The sequence below is a fragment of the Tenrec ecaudatus genome, chromosome 13, assembly GCF_050624435.1.
Source record: "Tenrec ecaudatus isolate mTenEca1 chromosome 13, mTenEca1.hap1, whole genome shotgun sequence".
Classification (NCBI taxonomy): Eukaryota; Metazoa; Chordata; class Mammalia; order Afrosoricida; family Tenrecidae; genus Tenrec; species Tenrec ecaudatus.
In genome coordinates this window covers 39,405,410-39,411,465 of record NC_134542.1, presented here as the reverse complement: position 1 = coordinate 39,411,465, position 6,056 = coordinate 39,405,410, and positions in this window count along the sequence as shown.

The following is a 6,056-nucleotide window of genomic DNA, read 5'->3' as shown; positions in this document are numbered from 1 at the left end:
TCTTTTCAGAACCTCTAGATAGCATGATTAACCGTCTGACCTGGTGGCACTACACGTCAAAATTTTCGTCAGTTTGGGAAATTGATGGACATCCAGAACGAGGTTTGTCATCAATCAGCATTTCACCTCTTTTGGAAATGAGAAAGTCCCTCATCTCCACAGCATTCCCTAGATCTCGTCCTTACCGGAAAAGGTCCCCAAGCCTTTGCTCTCATCAACAGAGCAGGCAGGTGGTCTCAAACAGCCAACCTTTAGATTTACAGCTGAATGCTTGACCACAGTACCACCAAGGATCCTGACAATGAAGGAATTGTTATTTGATAAATGATGGCCTAGAATCTCTTCTAAGCCTTTGCCCTTTCTTGGGAATGAAGAGGTCTGTATTCCAGGCTGAGCTCAGCCACACTTGACCTCAGAGCCTTTGGACATTGCAAGTTATATCCCAGCTTTCTGCTTCTTCTTTATGAGAAGAGATGGTTGTCTTTGATAATATTTTCTAAAGAGTATGAGGCTACCGTGTGTCAATGAGGCCAGAGTAGAAAGCATATCTTGGGTTTTGTTGTGTTTTCTTCCCTTTTTAACTTCTTGTGATGAAGTTGTGTAATTGACTGTCACTCAGCCCCAGTCATTCACCAGAACAGCCCAGTGCAGTAAATGCCGTTCCGATTACTGGAGCCTTCCAGATTATTAAACAGTCTTCCAGGAGCTGTTTAAATAAAGTTTTACTATAATACTATTTGCCATGAGGGCCGAGAAGATGGGGGGGGGGGTTAGGGTTGCAGCCCTAACGATCTTCCTTTATAGATGTCACCTGAAAGAACAGGTCAAACAGACAAATAAAATGAGCAGTTTCCTGGATAATTCTCCAGAAGTATAAAATTAGGCTAGAAAAAATCAACAAGTTGGTAGCTTTGCTTCAAAAGAGGCGTAGCTGGGCAATGGCTAGGGTTCCCCCACCTTAATGAAGGGCACTTCTGCTCTTTCTCCCGGAGGGAAAGCTGCCAGGGTGACTATGGTCTCTTTTTGTGGGGAATCTCTCCATATGGAACTTCGCCAGGAATCGAGACCGAAGCAAAAGGGCCATAGCAGCCTCTCAGGAATCCAGGGGGCAGGTACAGAGACGCCAGCATAGCTGTGCCTCTGAGTCCATGCGTCCACTTCTGGGCCTCCCTTCAGCCAGCCCCGGTCTGGAGCCCAGGGACCATCCCGACTTGGAAGCCATGGGAGAACTGTCATTGCAGCCTTTGGAGAAATGACAGTGTTAGCAATGGCTCAGCTTCACACCACCAGAAGGGCGTCTTCATAAAACCACTTATGTAGATGTTGATGTAATAATTATTGTTGACCATTTTAATATTCATTCTTCTTCTATGTCTTGGTTCCCGAACATCTGTCCTTGTGCTTCATTCTCTCTTCTTTACTTCAGCTCCTTCTAATTTGGTTTTAATATTACTTAGTAGTGAAGGAACAATAGCTTACATTCCAAAGCGAGTTTTTATTCCTTCAGGCACGAGAAAGCCTTTGCTGTTTACATTTTTAGAAGAGCACTCCTTCCTGAAAGCACCTTTCTCCTCAGAGAAAACCACACCTGATGCGCTCATTCCTATAAGTCTCTAGGAGGGCAGCCTTGACTTATTTGGAGATTAATAATTCTCCAAAGCAGAATCTGCGTTCCCAGAGCTTATTCTAGAAATACGGTCATTGCTATGGGGTGTCTTGGAATTAAATCCTTATTAATACTTACAGAACTTGTTATCAGCAGTTCTGAATAATTCTTCTCAGTCCTTTAAGAAGAACACAGCCTTCCTTACAAATGTAGAAACCAGAGGCCCGTCATTGACTCTGTCACACATGCCGCCATAGGAAATGGACAGGTGGTAAAGACGACAGCAACACCATCATCACTGAGCCAGGTCTCAAACAGGTTACTACCTTCTCCTGCAGAAATGGCTTGAAAAAAATGTCACCAGATAATTTTTTTATTTCTCTGACTCTGATGAAATTGTTTTCAGTTCTTGGTTCTCCATAGTAAAAATTAGACAAGATTAATGAAGAGAAGCACTTTGTGAGCCTCATTCTGCTTCTCTAGAGAACCCAGCCCAGACAGACCTCTACACAGCAGGAAGCAGCTTCGTGCTGGTCCTGATCCCTCACCCTCAGGAACGCAGGCACTCTCTGAGGCCAGAACACAGAGCCCAACCTCACCTAGGGTGATCTCACCTCCAGATCCCTAGCTTAAATGCAACCCAAAGACCTTTTCATAAATATGGTCGCACAGGTTTCACTCACTCACTCATTATGACTCACGGTGACCCTATAGAAACAGGGTAGAACTGCCCCCTGTGGTTTCCCAGATGGTAGCACTTTATGGGCACAGAAGCTACCACCCAACCCACTCAACCATTCAACTACCACTCTGTGTTGCATCCGATCCGCATTTTAGTCGGATTTTATCCATTTTAGAAAGCTCTTTATCAGACAGCATAAACAAGCAAATGCTACCTGGATGGGAGTTGAGGTCTTCCTGCTCTAATGAAAACGCATGGTTAAAACCGAACACCTTCTCATTTGATCTCCCTTTTGACCCATTTTCAATGTGTTCTAGTCTTCAATATTTCTGCAGTTGAGTTGTTTCTTTGTTATCATTGTTAGCTTTAAAAAATACTTTTCTGCGTATGAAATGCAGGCCAGGCCAGTCTCTAGGGAGGGTAACTGCCAACCTTTGGTTAGCAGCAAAACACTGTCACCACTGTGACGCGGGGGGTTTTAGTCCATGTCCTAGGGCCATCTAATCCCTCTCGAGGGCTTCTGAAAAGTCCAAGAAGTGGCAATAGGGATGAACAAGTTCCAATAAGCTAACTCCGTTCCTAAATTGCCTCCTCGTCCCCACTGAAGGTCCCCCTACCACACTGATCCAGAGCTCTTCCACTCGTGACAGCTGCTTCTCAAAGCTCTTATGCAAGTAGAGCGGCACTGAATTCCCACGACTACTGAGGAGTTGAACATAGTAAGGCATTTCAACAAAAGAGCTATAAGAAATATGTTTTAAATAGAAGAGGTTCCTGTAGTTAAATTCATTAGCCACATTCCCTGTTGCCTAGCCATTTTCTTTCCCTTTCTCTTCCACGGCTACTCGTCATTCCCACTTCTCTCTCGGGAGCAGAGCTCCATCCGCTCCAGTCCTAGCCCTGCCTTTCAGAATGATGCGGGAGTCTTACTAAACTGCCTTTCTTTTAGACACGATTCTCAACCAGAGATTTCAGGTGTCCACTAGTAAGACTCAAATCTACTCTTCCCTTGGAAAGGTCATCGACATAACTTTTTTGGCTTTTTTTTTTCAAAATGATGCTACTGAGAACTGAAACCTTTGCAGAAGAAAGTGAACTTTGACCACGTTTGCTTTAAGTGTTGTTTTAAGGATGCTGTCGAGCCCATGAAAAGGGAGAGGGAGATAGGTGACAAAGGAAGATGAGCAGGGGCTATAGACCCAAGGCAGAGTCTCATGATCAAAGTGAAATCAGATCGAGAATGGGACGGCATAAAGGGTTGACGGATCCCCCCAGGTTAACAGTGCGGAAACACAACCTCTTGCTCCCTGAAAAGTAAGCTTAACTCAAAACTCATGAGCTTCCAATATTTTCAATGACAATAAATGAATACCGGGACACGATTGATGGGTATGAGCTGACTTCCCAGGTTTCTGGCAGCCTGAGACTAACATGTGTGAAAAGTGCACACCCCAGCATGTGGTTTGTCCCTCCAGAGACTCGGAGGAGGATGGAGAAGATAAAGCACCCAGCAGCAGCTCTGCGGATGAGGCGGTGCATGCTCCAATGCTCGAGGCTAAGGTAAACAGTCGGGGCTGGCAAGGGCATGCGTCTCACTTCTGCTTTGTCAACTATTTGGGGGTGAAATAAATGGAGTTTGAGAGGAAAACCTGAATATGTAGAGAAGATAGCTTAAATGATTATTTGGCAGGACATAGTTCTGGCATCTGAATGTATGTCGGGCCTTCAAAAGTTCTTGTAAAAATTCCATCATCTTTTCATCCCATTGTTGAAATGCCTTAACATACTTCTAGAACCAGGCCTGTATTCAAAGGCCATCTGTGACCCAGACCACAATCTACTGATGCTGACATGATTTATAGGCTCAATGAAGATGGACGAATTAAATCATAGAGCTCAGTGAACAACCTACTGGACAGAACTTAATTCCAGAGAAAGAGAACTAAAAATTGAGGAAAGCCAACATAGGAACAAGGCAATTAAATACTTGAGTTGAACCTTCACTTGCACCCAGTGACTTCTACAATAATGACTCCCCTGGGCATTGGGAGTCCGCCGAATCAACTCTGCATTTTAACTCCGGTTTCACTCCAAATGCAATAGCACAAGCTTAGGGCTTCATGAACGAATGATGAGCTGGTGCATCCTCAATCAGGAACGAGGCCTAAGAAAGCATAGGTCCTAGTTTTTTGCTGTTACATAAGAGCACAATTGCACTCTACCACTCATCCACCAGTTGGTCAGACTGTGGTGGCTTGTGTATCATTCTGACACTTGAAGCTTTGGCACTGGTATTTCACGTACCAGCACGGTCACCCAGAGTAGACAGGCTTCAACAGACCTCTCCGACTAAGAAGAAAGATCAAAGACCTGCCAATCTACTTCAGGAAATTAGCCAATCAAACCCCGGTGACCCACAAAGGAATATTGGGGAATATTCTGCTGGCAGATGAACCCCCACCCCCAGAGAAAGCACTGAAAGTGCACAGTGGCCATGACAACAGACTCGAGCCTGTCCACGGTCATGACAATGGCATAGGACTGGGCCATGTTTAAGTCTGCTGTACCTGGGGGTGCCACAGGTCAAAGGCAGCATGATCAGAACTAATGAGTCCTCAGTAGGCAACGATGTCTAAGAAGTCGTCCACCATTGCTCCTTGCTATTAGCTAAGACCTCGGTGACACTGGTTCCTAAGAGGAAAAAACACGCTGACTTTTAAAATCACCAGAATAAGTTGTAGAAGAAGATAGGTCTCCTCTTTCTTTCTCCTTCCACCCACAGAGTGGCATCTCCCAGGGGTGGAGAACGTCCGGTCCGTGGGCTAAATAAGGCCTGAGAAATCAATCCCACTCACATTGCATGCCTGACTGAAGAGACGCGGTCCAGACCCCACATTAAGGGCGAGTTAATTAAATGTTTGACCAGCATGGCCCATGAATGATGGTATAAATATCAAAATGACCCTTAGGAGAAAAAGGCTCCCCACCCCTGAGTCTAGACAAAGGGAGTGGTGCAAAGTAACCCACAGCATCTGAAAGCCAGACTCCCACCACCTGTCCTTCCCGGGGGGGTGGGCAGGGATGTGGGGAGGAGAAAAGGAGCAGAGCATGCCCCCCCTCCCCAGAAGGGGGAGGGGCGATCTTGAATGACATCTGAAATTGACATTTTAATTGGGCTTGTACCCAACTGTTGGCCTTATGATGGTTTTTATGTTTATTTTAAACCTTTATCATGGGAATTTTAAAACGTTCACAAATGGAAAGAGAATGGTACAGCAAAACCACATTTAACCATCAATTAATAGCAACATTCATGCACACACACAAAAAGAAGTCACCAGCCAGGAGAATTCAGAATGATCCCCAAGTGTAAGAAGCCTCTTGTTAAAAGTCCAACTTTGCATAGTCACAGACCTGCTGCCATCCCTCCAGGAGAAGGCCTGGCGAGTGGGCATGCAAGCTGACTTCCAGTCTTTACCTCACCCTTTCTCTCCGGGCCTCAGTTTCTACGTCTCTACGCTTTGTTTGCTTCCATGAAATTCTTCCTTAAGCTGATCACAATTTGCTGGAACAATGGAGGCCAAAGATGTTTCATCTGTGTTACACTTATTACTCTTGATCTTGTAAATGAAAAGTTTGAGGAGTCAGATAAACTTGGGAACTGCTTGGTCAATGGCCTGATGAAGTCCACACATATTTATCAAGTATAGACATTGCAAGACACTGTCCTAGATTCTAGAGGAGAGAGGCACAGATAGTTGTAAAAGT